Source organism: Saccopteryx bilineata, chromosome 2 (assembly GCF_036850765.1).
Source record: "Saccopteryx bilineata isolate mSacBil1 chromosome 2, mSacBil1_pri_phased_curated, whole genome shotgun sequence".
Classification (NCBI taxonomy): Eukaryota; Metazoa; Chordata; class Mammalia; order Chiroptera; family Emballonuridae; genus Saccopteryx; species Saccopteryx bilineata.
In genome coordinates, this window is record NC_089491.1 from 137,348,912 (window position 1) to 137,364,634 (window position 15,723).

General features: G+C 38.6%; 1 protein-coding gene and 1 pseudogene across 3 annotated transcripts in view; both read left to right on the forward strand.

Moving 5' to 3' along the window:
- CCDC91 (coiled-coil domain containing 91) overlaps nt 1-15,723 on the forward strand; it is a 425,554-nt gene that overhangs the window by 219,012 nt on the left and 190,819 nt on the right. The window lies entirely within an intron of this gene.
- LOC136322984 (phenylalanine--tRNA ligase beta subunit-like) lies at nt 553-2,428 on the forward strand (annotated as a pseudogene).

The following is a 15,723-nucleotide window of genomic DNA, read 5'->3' on the forward strand; positions in this document are numbered from 1 at the left end:
CAGTTTAAAGTTCACCTATTTAAAGTTTATAATCCTATTTAAAATTTACCTAAAGTTTATACTACAGCAGTTTTAGCATATTCATGGAATTGTACAACCATCATTACAATCTAATTTTTGAGCATTTGCGTCATCCTACATGAAACCCTTTATCTGTTAGGAATCACTCTTCACTCTGCTCCAACTGCCCTGCCTCTCAGCCCTTGGTATCCACTCATCTACATTATGTCACTCGGGATTTATGTTTTATTATAAATAGACTCATTAATCTGTGGTCTTTGTGACTAGCTTATTTCACTTAGCATAATGTTTTCAATAGTCATCCATATTGTTGCATGTTTGGTACTTTATTTTTTTAAAAAGCAGGACTGTTCTCTTGCATGAGGAAATTCTGTTATTGTACCTCTTTAGAATTTTAGATTATAGTGTTTTTTTTCCAGCAGATAATCATGGCTTCAGTTATTAATTTAAACTATAACAATCTAAATGACCATCTAAGTTTTTACATTGGCAACCAGATTTTTAAAAACACTAACGTTCTAGCCACTTGCCATGCCGACTGTCAGCATGAAGCCCGATCTGCTCTTCCAAGCCCTGGGATGAACCTGCAGTTGAAAGCAGCATTCCTCGTACCCAGTTCCCAGAGTACCTGCTGCAACTCTGTACAACTGCCATCGACTTACTGCCCCCAGCAAGTCCTCAGCATTCTGTCAGACCATACAAATAGCAGCCATCACCCATTCTAAGAAGCTGACAAAGAATTTGATGAACTGTGTTTTGAATTTGGTCTGGAACTTGATGAAATCACTTCTGAGAAGGAAATTATAAGTAAGGAATAAGGTAATGAAAAGGCAGAGGGGGCATCTGATGTTGTTCTTTACAAAATTGATGCCCCTGCCAATAGATATGATCTCTTGTGTCTGGAGGAATTGGTTCGAGGACTTCAAGTCTTTAAAAAAAAGATAAAGCCTCCAGTGTATAAACGGGTAATGCCTAAAGGAGAAATTCAGAAATTGATCATCACAGAAGAGACAGCTAAAACATACCCTTATGCTGTAGCAGCCGTTCTCCGAAATACAAAGTTTACTAAAGATCGCTATGACAGCTTCATTGAACTTCAAGAGAAGTTACATCAGAACATTTGCAGGAAAATAGCATTGGTTGCTATTGGTAGCCATGATTTGGACACTTTGTCAGGCCCATTAACTTATACAGCAAAGTGACCGGATATCAAATTTAAACTTCTAAATAAGACAAAGGAGTATACTGCCTGTGAACTGATGAATATATACAAGACTGACAACCACCTTAAACATTACATATCATTGAAAATAAACCCCTGTACCCAGTTATCTATGATAGCAATGGTGTCATCCTTTCAATGCTTCCGATCATCAATGGAGATCCTTCCAAAATAACATTAAGTACTAGAAATGTACTTATTGAATGCACAGGACCTGACTTTACTAAGGCAAAAATAGTTTTTGATATTATTGTCACGATGTTCAGTGAATATTGTGAGAATAATTTACAGTCGAAGCAGCTGAGGTAGTTTTTCCTATTGGGAAATCATATACGTTTTCAAAACTGACTTACTGAAAGGAGATGGTGCGAGCTGACCTAATTAACAAAAAAGTTGGAATCAGAGAAACTCTGGAAAATCTTGCTAAGCTTCTGACCAGAATGTACTTAAAGTCAGAAGTCATTGACAATGGGCATCAGCTTGAGATTGAAATCCCTCCAACCAGAGCTGATGTTATGCATGCGTGTGACATTGTAGAGGATGTAGCAATTGACTATGGATATAACATTCAGATGACGCTCCCGAAAACATACACCATAGCTAATCAATTTCCTCTCAATAAGCTGACAGAGCTTCTAAGATAAGACATGGCCACCCATGGGCTTCACCAAAGCACTCACCTTCGCACTGTGTTCCCAGGAAGATATTGCTGATAAACTTGGTCTAGATATCTCTGCAACAAAGGCAGCCCATATAAGTAAGTAATCCTAAAACAGCTGAATTTCAGGCAGCACGCACTACCCCTCTTCCTGGCCTCCTGAAGACCATAGCAGCAAATCGGAAGATGCCCCTTCCTCTGAAACTTTGAAATCTCTGACATTGTAGTAAGAAATTCTGGCAGAGATGTAGGTGCAAGAAACTACAGGCATCTTTGTGCTGTGTATTACAACAAGAACCTTGAGTTTGAGATAATCCACAGGCTGCTGGACAGGGTTATGCAGCTGCTTGATGTGCCCCCCCCCCGAAAAGAAGGGTGGGTACATGATCAAAGCATCAGAAGGCCCTGCTTTCTTCCCCGGGTGATGCTCTGAGGTCTTTGCCAGGGGTCATCCGGATGTTATCAGCAAATTTGAGCTGACCATGCCCTGCTCCTCCCTGGAAATCCACATTGAGCACTTTTTGTGAAGACTGGTTCCTGTGGTGTGGTTCTCTCCCCGAGTGTCCCTTTGTCCTCCACTGGTGTCCTGTAGTCCCCACAGGGAACAGTCGTCTGTGCTTTAATGTTGAATAAAGCAGAAAGCAGTGTACTCATGGGTAGAAACCGCTCGTTCCCGCAATGGGCCAGCCTAGTGTCGGGGTGGCGCTTCCTGTTGGGTAAAGCCCAGCGGTGCCAGAGCAGATGCCAGGCGAGGCTGGGCTCTGCCCTGAGAGCGAGAGCCGCCGCCCATGCAGCGTTCACACGTGGGCAGGGATCACTGCTGCGGAGCCTGGCCCGTGCACACGTTGAACGAGTGCGACACCATAGAGGGTGCTTAGTTTTCTTTTTCTCCATCTGACGTGTGTTCACCCTTGGGACATGATAACAGCACTTTTAGAAACCCTTTAAGAAGCGGTGATGGTCTAGTGGTTACAGCCTCTTAAGTCATTTTAGTGAGCAAAAATCTGCAACCCAGATATTCAGAGTATTTGAGAGCCCGTGGGTATTTTTTTGCCTCCGATCCTCGGAGACGGTTAGTGTGCAAGCGGCATAGAGCTGTTCTGCTGGAAGAGCTGGAAAGGATGTGTCACTGTGGGTGCAGTGTGAACATTAGGGAACCACGGAAAGCTCTATTGCCCTGGTCCGTGCATTTTACCATAATCATTATTATAAAATTATGGTTTTATGTACCTAAAAAACCCCCAAAACAAACAAAATCACTAACGTTCTAGTATGTTTTAGTTACCATGTCTTGTGTGTCTAACACCATTCAAATGAAATAGGGCTTTTTAAAGCTCTCAAATGATATGATTAGTAATTTCTGATTTAAAAATAAAAATAAGCTATGTTATGATTAAATATTTAACAATTTTGATTCACCTTGAATTAAACCTGTATGTAAGGGATTAGCCGACCTCATCAAACTGGAATTTCATCCTTTAAATAACTCTTTATTCATACAACTTCAAATCATCTACTGCAAAAACTAGGTTTAAATAATCTGCAACCTAATCCATATTTGAACAACTTTAAATACCAAAGTTTTTTGTATTATTTTTATGTTTCATGTATTTTTATCTTTTCTCCATTTAATAATGATATATAATAATTTTTATATATTTATTCTATAAAGTACTTCTATTAGTAGAGGTGATTGATTATTTTGAAGTCAGACCTGGATCAAGTACTTACCAACAGTGTGACCTTGGGAAGTTTCTCTAGGTGAATTTTAGTCTCCTTTATGTAAATCAGAGAATAAACCATAGAACCTTCTCATAGGAGTGTTGTGAGAATTCATGAAATATGAATATTGAATGGTTGTTAATAATGCTGTTAATAAATATTAGCTGTTATAGTTATTGATTTTATACTTGACAGAAATTTTCTAGCATAGCAATTTCAATGCCCTGTCATTATCATACAGCTGATTATTTAGTTTACTTCTCAGAATCATGCAATGTGGATTCTTGTTTCAATCTTTGGAAATATCCACTTAAGTGAAAGAGATTGTGGCCCTGCCTTTCTCCTCTTAGTCCTGGTCTCCTCTTAGAAAGCCAACATTCTTTTGTTCTTTTAGAAAATAAATAGCTTGCTCCAGATTGATGAAAAGGACATGTGAAATTCCGTTAAAGAACAGAAGAAAACAAAGCTAGGACTAACCTAACGCGCTGCATATGCCCATTTTTCCCATAATGTTTACTTAATTTTGTTTATTTTTTTTCTTTTATGTCATGATTTTTAAAATCTTATATCTTGATAATTAACAACAGTAAAGTAAATGTAGATCTTGGAAAGCGTTCCATAGGAGTACACCACATCTAAGGTTGTTTACTATAAGTAACATAAAAATTTTCCTTTACTTGTTTAATTGGGCATTTTTTTCTTTCAATTGTCATTCTCCAGTATATACACTGGCTCGGACTTCACAGTTCTTTATGTCTTTAGTTTTCTCTATCACAGATTACTATCCATAATATGAGTGTTTAAAGATAATAACTAGTATTAATGTGATGTTGTTTGTTTAAGATACCCTCCACAGTTGTCATGAATAAGGGTATCTTAACCCCTTGGATTTCACTTTTGCAGCATATAAGAAATTACTTGTGTTGTTTTTTAAAGATGCATATAGCAAATAGGTATCTTCTGAAAATTCTACGTCAGTTGATGCAGGTGATATCTAGCTGATTGTATTTTCTTAATATGGGATAAGTGATTGCAGTAAAAAGGCTTTTTTTTTATTAACTTTAGAGAGGAGAGAGATAAATAGAGAGAGAGAGAGAGAGAGAGAGAGAGAGAGAAAAGGGTAGGCAGGGAAGAGCATCAACTCATAGTAGTTGCTTCTCGTATATGCCTTGACCAGGCAAGCCCGTGCTTTCGAACTGGGACTCTCAGCATTCCAGGTCCACGCTTTATCCACTGTGCCACCCACAGGTCAAACAAGGAGACATCTTTTTATAATGGAGGATTGGTATAATAAGAGGGACTATCAAAGAAAGCCATATGTGGAAAACATTTATTTAGGCATATTAGCTAAATTAAACATAATATATTATACCATATATAAAATACATGTAATATATATTCTTGTTTTTCTTTTTAGAATAATATCTTGTACACATCTGTTGGATTAATAGTTTGTATGTAAGTGCTTGATGTAAAGCCATTTAAATATGCTGGCCCATTCTTTAAATTACTTTTATTCTTATCCTAATTATTTTGGGGAAGAATTTCTCAAGGGAAGTACTAGTTGACTCAGTGTGTTCAAGTTCAAAGCTGGAACTTTTGCTAATGTGCTATGACAGTGAGTGCAAGGTGGTGAAGAAATTAAGTTCAGCATGCTGTTTTTATTTTATCTTAACCTTCAGCCTAGTTAATTTAAAAGTCCAATTGGACACAAAAAGATATAAACATTTTTTGGTTAACATTTTTGTTCTGCTACTGTATAGAGACCTTTTTTGTTCAAGGGAATAACAACATACTATTTTCTCTCCCTTCCTCCCTCCTTCACTTCCTCCCTCTCTCCTTCCCTCCCTCCCTTTTTCCTTTTTTCCTTCCTTCCTTCCTCCTTTCTTTTTCAGTGTGGTGTTTACTTTAAGGTTGATCAGTTATAGAAAGAGGTTTCCGTTTTGAAACTTGTGTATACAAAATTTTAAATTTCATTCTGAAGTTACCGTTGGAAGTTATTTTCTTGGTTCTGGCTCAACTTATTTTTATATTGAATTACACTCTGTTTTTTTATATATATGAAATTTATTGGAGTGACATTGGTTAATAAGATTATATAGGTTTCAAGTGTACATCTCTATGATACATGCTTTGTAATTGCATTGTGTGCCCACCACACACAGTCAAATCATCTTCCATTGACATATATTTGGCCCCCTTTATCCTTTACTGCCCCCCAACCCCCTTCCCTCTGGTAACCACCACATTGTCTGTGTCTGTGAGTTTCAGTTTTATATCCCACATGAGTGAGATCATATTATTCTTAGCTTTTTTTGACTGACTTATTTCTCTTAACATGATGTTCTCAAGGTCCCTCCATGCCATTGCAAATGTCATTATTTCATCTTTTCTTATGGCTGAGTAGTATTACATCATATGCATATACCACGTCTTTTTTATTAAACGTCTGTCAAGGGACACTTTGATTCCATGTCTTGACCACCACGAATAATGCTGTGATGAACATAGCGGTGCATATAGTTTTGCGAATAAATGTTTTCAAATTTTGCAGGTAGATACCCAGAAGATGGGTTGCTGGGTCATATGGTTGGTCTTTTCTTTTATCTTTTTTCTTTTTAATTTTAATTTATTGAGGTGACACTGGTTAACAAAATTGTACAGGTTTTAGGTGCACAGTTGTCTTCTGTACACCATATTCTGTGTTCACCGCCCCTCCAAGTCAAACCTCCATTTATCGCCATTTATCCCCCTAAACCCTCCTCCACCTTCCCTGCCTCCCATCACCACACTGTTGTCCGTGTCCATGAGTTTTCTCTCTTTTTATCCTTTTTTGCTCAATCTCTTCACTCCTCCTTACCTAGTACCCCCGCCACAGTTGTCAGCCTGCACTCTCTAGGAGTCTGTTTTTATTTTGCTTGTTAGTTTCTTTTGTTCATTAGATTCTACATCTAAGTGAAGTCGTATGTTTCTTGTCTTTGTCTGCCTAGCTTATTTCACTTAGCATAATGCTTACCAGGTCCATCCATTTTGTCACAAAAGTTAAGATTTCCTTCTTTTTTATAGTCAAGTAGTATTCATGATGTAAATGTTCCACAGGTTTTTTTACCTACTCAACTATTGATAGACACTTGGGCAGCTTCTAAACCTTAGCTATTGAGAATAACACTGCAATGAACATATAAGTGCATATATTCTTTTGAATTAGTGTCTTAAGTTCTTCAGATAAATTCCCTGAAGTGGAATCACTGTGTGAAAAGGCAGTTCCATTTTTAATTTTTTGAGGTATTAACCACATTTCTTTCCAGCATAGCTGTACCACTTTTCATTCCCACCAACAGTGCTTGAGGGTACCCTGTTCTCCCCATCCTCATCAATTCTTGCTGTTTGTTGACTTATTGATGGTAGCCATTCTGACAGGTGTGAGGTAGTATCTCATTATAGTTTTGAATTGCATTTCTTTAATAACAAGTGAAGTTGAACGTCATTTCATGGATCTGTTGACCATTTTTATGGCTTCTTGGGAGAAATGTCTGTTCAAGTCCTCTGTCCATTTCTTGAGTTGTTTCTTTGTTTGGCGTTGAGTTGTATTTAAGTTCATTACATTTGTTGGATATTTACCTCTTGTTTGCAAATATCTTCTCTCATTCAGTTGCATGTCTTTTTGTTTTGTTGTTGGGTGTTTTTTTTGTTTTTTTTTTTTGCTGTGCAGAAGCATTTTAGTTTGATATAGTCCTATTCATTTTCTTTTTTTTTTTTTGACAGAGACCAAGGGTCAGAGAGAGGGACAGATAGGGACAGACAGACAGGAAGGGAGAAAGATGAGAAGCATCAATTCTTTGTTGTGGCCTCTTAGTTGTTCATTGATTGCTTTCTCATTTTTTTTTATTTTTTTATAATTTTATTTTTTTAATGGGGTGACATCAATAAATCAGGATACATATATTCAAAGATAACAAGACCAGGTTATCTTGTCATTCAATTTTGTTGCATACCCACCACCCAAAGTCAGATTGTCCTCTGTCACCTTCTATCTTGTTTTCTTTGTGCCCCTCCCCACCCCCTATCCGTCTCCCATTCCCCCCTCCCCCCGTAACCACCACACTCTTATCAATGTCCCACCTACGTATGGAATAATACAGTTCCTGTTTTTTTCTGATTTACTTATTTCGCTTCGTATCATGTTATCAAGATCCCACCATTTTGCTGTAAATGTTCCGATGTCATCATTTCTTATGGCTGAGTAGTATTCCATAGTGTATATGTGCCATATCTTCTTTATCCAGTCATCTATTGACGGGCTTTTTGGTTGTTTCCATGTCCTGGCCACTGTGAACAATGCTGCAATAAACATGGGGCTGCATGTGTCTTTACGTATCAATGTTTCTGAGTTTTGGGGATATATACCCAGTAGAGGGATTGCTGGGTCATAAGGTAGTTCTATTTTCAGTTTTTTGAGGAACCACCATACTTTCTTCCATAATGGTTGTACTACTTTACATTCCCACCCACAGTGAATGAGGGTTCCTTTTTCTCCACAGCCTCTCCAACATTTGCTATTACCTGACTTGCTAATAACAGCTAATCGAACAGGTGTGAGGTGGTATCTCATTGCCGTTTTGATTTGCATTTCTCTAATAGCTAAAGAAGATGAGCATCTTTTCATATATCTGTTGGCCATTTGTATTTCTTCCTGGGAGAAGTGTCTATTCATATCCTCTTCCCATTTTTTTATTGGATTGTTTGTTTGTTTGTTGTTGAGTTTTATGAGTTCTTTGTATATTTTGGATATTAGGCCCTTATCTGAGCTGTTGTTTGAAAATATCATTTCCCATTTAGTTGGCTTTCTGTTTATTTTGTTATCAGTTTCTCTTGCTGAGCAAAAACTTCTTAGTCTGAAGTAGTCCCATTCATTAATTTTTGCCTTCACTTCTCTTGCCATTGGAGTCAAATTCATAAAATGCTCTTTAAAACCCAGGTTCATGAGTTGAGTACCTATGTCTTCTTCTATGTACTTAATTGTTTCAGGTCTTATGTTTAGATCTTTGATCCATTTTGAGTTAATTTTTGTACAAGGGGAGAGACTGTAGTCCAGTTTCATTCTTTTGCATGTGGCTTTCCAGTTTTCCCAGCACCATTTATTGAAGAGGCTTTCTTTTCTCCATTGTGTGTTGTTGGCCCCTTTATCAAAAATTATTTGACTATATATATGTGGTTTTATTTCTGGACTTTCTATTCTGTTCCATTGGTCTGAGTGTCTATTTTTCTGCTAATACCATGCTGTTTTGATTGTCGTGGCCCTATAATAGAGTTTGAAGTCAGGTATTGTTATGCCCCCAGCTTCATTCTTTTTTCTTTAAGATTGCTTTGGCTATTCGGGATTCCATATAAATCTGATGATTTTTTGCTCTATTTCTTTAAAAAATGTCATTGGAAGTTTGATGGGAATTGCATTAAATTTGCTTTGGGTAATAAAGCCATCTTGATTATATTTATTCTTCCTAGCCAAGAACAAGGTATATTCTTCCATCTCATTATATCTTTTTCGATTTCCCTTAACAATGGTTTATAGTTTTCATTATATAAGTCCTTTACATTCTGTGTTATGTTTATTCCTAAGTATTTTATTTTTTTTGTTGCAATTGTGAAGGGGATTATTCTTTTGAGTTCCATCTCAGTTGTTTCATTGTTGGCATATAGAAAGGCTATTGACTTCTGTATGTTAATTTTGTATCCTGCGACCTTACTGTATTGGCTTATTGTTTCTAGTAGTCTTTTTGTGGATTCTTTGGGGTTTTCGATGTATAGGATCATATCATCTGCAAAAAGTGATACCTTTACTTCTTCTTTTCCGATATAGATGCCTTTTATTTCTTTGTCTTGTCTGATTGCTCTGGTTAGAACCGCTAGTACCACATTAAATAAGAGTGGAGAGAGTGGACAACCCTGTCTTGTTCCTGATTTAAGGGGGAAAGCCTTCAGTTTAGTGCCATTTAATATGATGTTAGCTGATGGTTTATCATATATGGCCTTTATCATGTTGAGATATTTTCCTTCTATACCCATTTTGTTGAGAGTCTTAAACATAAAATTGTGTTGTATTTTATCGAAAGCCTTTTCTGCGTCTATTGATAAGATCATGTGGTTTTTGTTCTTTGTTTTGTTGATATGGTGTATTACATTAACCGTTTTACGTATGTTGAACCATCCTTGAGATTCTGGGATGCATCCCACTTGATCATGATGTATTATTCTTTTAATATGTTGTTGTATTCGATTTGCTAGTATTTTGTTTAGTATTTTCGCATCTGTATTCATTAGAGATATTGGTCTGTAGTTTTCTTTTTTTGTGCCATCCTTGCCTGGTTTTGGTATGAGGGTTATGTTGGCCTCATAAAATGTGTTTGGAAGTATTGCTTCTTCTTCAATATTTTGGAAGACTTTGAGTAGAATAGGAACCAAGTCTTCTTTGAATGTTTGATAAAATTCGCTGGTATAGCCATCAGGGCCTGGACTTTTATTTTTGGGGAGGTTTTTAATGGTTTTTTCTATTTCTTCTCTACTGATAGGTCTGTTTAGGCTTTCTGCTTCTTTTTTTTTTTTTTTTCCCATTTTTCTGAAGCTGGAAACAGGGAGAGACAGTCAGACAGACTGCCGCATGCGCCCGACCGGGATCCACCTGGCATGCCCACCAGGGGCGATGCTCTGCCCACGAGGGGGCGGTGCTCTGCCCATCATGGGCGTCGCCATGTTGCGACCAGAGCCACTCTAACGCCTGGGGCAGAGGCCACAGAGCCATCCCCAGCGCCCAGGCCATCTTTGCTCCAATGGAGCCTTGGCTGCGGGAGGGGAAGAGAGAGACAGAGATGAAGGCGCGGCGGAGGGGTGGAGAAGCAAATGGGCGCTTCTCCCATGTGCCCTGGCCGGGGGAATCGAACCCGGGTCCTCCGCACGCTAGGCCGACGCTCCACCGCTGAGCCAACCGGCCAGGGCTTTCTGCTTCTTCTTGACTCAGTCTAGGAAGGTTGTATTGTTCTAGGAATTTATCCATTTCTTCTAGGTTGTTGAATTTAGTGGCATAAAGTTTTTCATAGTATTCTACAATAATTCTTTGTATATCTACGGTGTCCGTGGTAATTTCTCCTCTTTCATTTTGGATTTTGTTTATATGAGTTCTTTCTCTTTTTTCCTTGGTAAGTCTTGCCAAGGGTTTGTCAATTTTGTTGATCTTTTCAAAGAACCAGCTCCTTGTTCTATTAATTTTTTCTATAGTTTTTCTGTTCTCTAATTCATTTATTTCTGCTCTGATTTTTATTATCTCCTTTCTTTGGCTGGTTTTGGGTTTTCTTTGTTCTTCTTTTTCTAGTTCCTTAAGGTGGGAAGTTAAGTGGTTCACTTGGGCTCTGTCTTGTTTGTTCATATAGGCCTGAAGCGATATGAACTTCCCTCTTATCACTGCTTTTGCTGCATCCCATAGATTCTGATATGTCGTATTGTCATTTTCATTAGTCTGTATATATCTTTTGATCTCTGCACTTATTTCTTCTTTGACCCATTCATTTTTTAAAAGTATGTTGTTTAGTTTCCACATTTTTGTGGGTTTTTTTTCCTCTTTTTTGCAGTTGAATTCTAGTTTCAAGGCTTTATGATCAGAAAATATGCTTGGTACAACTTCAGTTTTTCTGAATTTGCTGATGTTGTTTTTGTGGCCCAACATATGGTCAATTCTTGAGAATGATCCATGTACACTGGAGAAAAATGTATACTCAGTCACTTTGGGATGAAATGTCCTGTAGATGTCTATCATATCCAGGTGCTCTAGTGTTTTGTTTAAGGCCACTCTGTCTTTGTTGATTCTCTGTTTGGATGACCGATCCAGAGCCGTCAGCGGTGTATTGAGGTCTCCAAGTATGATTGTATTTTTGTCAGTTTTTGTTTTAAGATCAATAAGTAGCTGTCTTATGTATTTTGGTGCTCCTTGGTTTGGTGCATATATATTAAGAATTGTTATGTCTTCTTGATTCAGTGTCCCCTTAGCCATTATGAACTGGCCATTTTTGTCTCTGAGTACTTTTCCTGTCTTGTAGTCAGCATTATCCGATATGAGTATTGCTACACCTGCTTTTTTTTGGATGTTATTTGCTTGGAGTATTGTTTTCCAGCCTTTCACTTTGAATTTGTTTTTATCCTTGTTACTTAGATGAGTTTCCTGTAGGCAGCATACAGTTGGATTTTCTTTTTTAATCCATTCTGCTACTCTGTGCCTTTTTATTGGTGAGTTTAATCCGTTTACATTTAGTGTAATTATTGATACTTGTGAGTTCCCTATTGCCATTTTATATCTTGCTTTCTGTTAGTTTTGTGTCTTGTTTGATCCTTCTCTTTCATTTTTCTATCTTTTGTTTTTATTTGGTTGTATTCCATACATCTTTCCTCTGTTGCTATCTTTTTTATCTCATGTGCTTCTGTGGTGGTTTTTTCAATGGTGGTTACCTTTGAGTAATGAAAAGGGTCCCTACCCTGTTCATTGTAGCGAACTATTTTGTGAGTACTTTTGCACTCCATCACTCCATCGTCCTTTGCTATTGTTAATCTCCATCTTCTCCCCCTCTTTCTTTTAGTTGTTTTCACAGTTTAAATTTGGTTTTATTGTGTTCTTCTTGGAGCTTTTACTTGTGGCTCTGTTTTTTTTTTGTTCTTTGTATCTGATTGGAGAACCCCCTTTAGTAATTCCTGGAGTGGGGGTTTTCTGATGATAAATTCCCTCATCTTTTCTGTATCTGTGAATGTTTTTATTTCTCCTTCGTTTGAAGGATAGCTTTGATGGGTATAGTATTTGTGGCTGAAAGTTCCTCTCTTTCAGGACTTTAAATATTGGGGTCCACTCTCTTCTAGCTTGTAGAGGTTCTGCTGAGAAATCTGATGATATTCTAATGGGCCTTCCTTTATATCCTGTATTCTTCTTTTCCCTGGCTGCCTTGAGAATTTTTTCTTTGCTGTTGGTTTGTGTCAATTTCATTATGATATGCCTTGGAGTAGGTTTGTTGGGGTTAAGAAAACTCGGAGTTCTGTTTGCTTCTTGAACTTGAGGCTTTAGTTCTTTCCACAGGCTTGGGAAGTTCTCATCTATTATTTGTTTGAGTATGTTATCCATTCCATTTTCTCTCTCTTCTCCCTCTGATATATCTATTATTCTTATGTTATTCTTTTTGATGGAGTCAGATAAGTCTTGTAGGGCTATCTCATTTTTTTTAATTTTTGAGTCTCTTTCTTCTTCTCTCTGTTGTGCCTCAAGTTGCTTGTCTTCTATTTCACTAATCCTCTCTTCTATCTGACCTGTTCTATTAGCTAAGCTTGTTACTTCGTTTTTCAGCTCGTGAATTGAGTTTTTCATCTCTGTTTGATTTGTTTTTATAGTTTCAATTTCCTTGGACATATATTCTTTGTGTTCATTGAGTTGTTTTCTGAGCTCCCTAAATTGCCTTTCTGTGTTTTCTTGTATATCTCGGAGGATTTTTAGGATTTCTATCTTGAATTCTCTGTCATTTAGCTCCAAGGTTTCCAATATATTAAATTTTTTCTCCTTAGATTTTCCCTCATCTAGCTGTGTTACCTCTCTTTTTTTTGTATCCATGATATTTGATTTTCTCTTCCTTAATGGCATCTGAGGGTGGTTTTGTTGATAGTATTAATGAGATTTAATAAAGAATAAAAAGTTTAAAAAAAATTAAAAAAATAAAAAATCGAAAAGAGTTGTTTTTTAAAAAAAATTAATAATGAAATAAAGAAAAATAAAATAAAAAATTTTTTAAAAAGGAAATTATTCCCCCCCTCCTTTTTTCCTCTCCTCTCCTCTCCTCTCCTCTCCTCTCCTCTCCTCTCCTCTCCCCTCTTTCTTGAGAAAATCTTGTGGTGGACTGTGAATTATAACAAACAATGCCTGTGATGGAGGGCCTGAATTCGGGAAAAGTAATAAAGGGGCAAAAAAAAAAAAAAAAGGAAAAAAAAAAAAAAAAAAAGAGCATATGGACCCACAAAAAGCAAATAAGGAAAAAATTTGGGTCAAGAATAAAATGATTTGCTTTTAGGTGTTGGTTGTCTAAGAGTTATGATGAGAGGAATAAGAGGAAAACGGAAAAATGGGGGGGCAAATTAAAAATTACTATTGTATTTAGTGGAACAAGAACTAGATAATATGGAGAGCCAGGGATGGGAGCACTGCTAGTGAGTTAAAAAGGTGAAATAAAAAACCCCCAAAATGCCACAAACATAGGTTTGAGTCCCAGATAAGATAATTTGTTTGTTATTGAGGTTTGAATGAGAGGAGATGTAAAGGAGAAAGGAAGAAACTAATATAGAGGGAGAAAAGAAAGAGAGAGAGAGAAAAAAAGAGGGAACCAGTAAAAGAAGAAAAAAGAAAGGAGAGAGAGAGAGAGAGAGAGTTAAGGGTTTTGGAGTGCAACCCTCATAGAGAGAAAGGAAGAGAAGAGAAAAGATAATGGGAGATGTAACACTTATGGGTAGTGTAGTTCAAGGAGAGGAGAGAGTAAGACCAGTAGAGAGTTAATCAGCCAAATTGGAGAAGGAAAAAAAAGTATCAAGAATGAAGATAAGAGAAACAAACGAACAAATATAATAAAATGGGATAGGTTATAAAGTCTGCAGATTATTCTTGATTTTGAGAGGTTATCTTCTTGCTTTTTCTTTTCTCTCCCTCTTCCTGGTCGGTGACTCTGTACCCCGGGTTCTGCCCCTTTGGTACGCTCAGGTAGAGGTTTGCAGTTGATAAGTCTCTATGGCAATGTCATGTATTGTGCTTTAGTCTCGTTGGCAGTCGAAGCTCATTAGCATTTATAGGCTCCGACAGTGAGAGAGTCCGTGTTCCTGGAGCCTTTCTCTTAGTCTTTTCTTCCTCAATTAGTAGCCTGATAATCCAGCTATGGGGTTGCTGCTGCCTCTGCCTGGATATTAAGAGGCAGCTGGCAACTCCCCACTCTATTTCCACTCAGCACAGGGCTCTGGGTAAGGCTCAGTCAGTCAGAGCTGCTAGCATAATCAGGCGGGCTTTCCGCCCACTCAAAGACCTCTGGCTCTGCCACTCTGTCCGGTAACACAAGTGGGCACCCACTTCCGGGGCGCTTGGAGGAAACTCTCACTCACTGTCTGTGACCAGGATATCCGGCCAGCAGTCTCACGCTCTGAGTGAAACCCCCAACCGCAGGGAAAAGTTGCAGCTTTGGAATTGAGTCTCGCTCCGTCCCCGTGCGCGGCTTTTGCAAGGCGCTGGGGCGGCTCGAGATTCCGCTTTGGCCCACACAAAGGCCCCTGACTCTGCCCCTCTCTGCGATAACACGGGCGCGCACTGCCGAGGCACTCGGAGGAATTGCTCACTGCTTATCTGCGCGCGCAAACCAGGATATGAGGCCGGCCGCGTTTCCCTCTGAGTGAAACACCCTCCAGCACGGAAAATCTCCACTGTTGGAATTAGTTCTCACTCCCTCCCATGTGTGGCTTTCCCAGGGTGCTGGGGCTGCCCAGAGACTCTGCCCTCGGCCCACAAAAAGGCCTCTGACCCTGCCTCTCTGTGGGGCAACATGGGCACCCACTCTCGGGGCCTAGGAAGAAATCTCTCGCCCACTAACTGCGCACCGACCAGGAGACCGGGTAAAATGGCCGCTCCGCTTGTCTTTCTTTGTTTGGGTTTGGCGCGAGTGTTAGCTTGTATTGCCCGGGTTGCCACAGGATCAGATTTTCCTCGGCTTTGGTCTCCGTGCCACAGCCTGGTTCGGCCGTTTGTGCCGCGGCGGCCTGGATTTATTCACCCCCTTTGCCCGCCTCAGTTTCTATATTCACAGTTACCAGAGAAAGCCGCTCTGCGTAGGTTAGTGAGGAAGGCGGAACATTTCTTACTCCCTATTTCCTTCGGGGTTTGGTTATATATTTAGCCAATTTTTCACTCAATCATACCTTTGGGTGTATTGCGAAGCATCTGGAAGCTGCAAGTATAAGTTTTTCTGTTTCTGGTTGAAGATCTTGTTGAGTTTTGGGGGAGATTTATCGGTATCACTTCCTACCCCGCCATTACTCTGATGTCATCTGG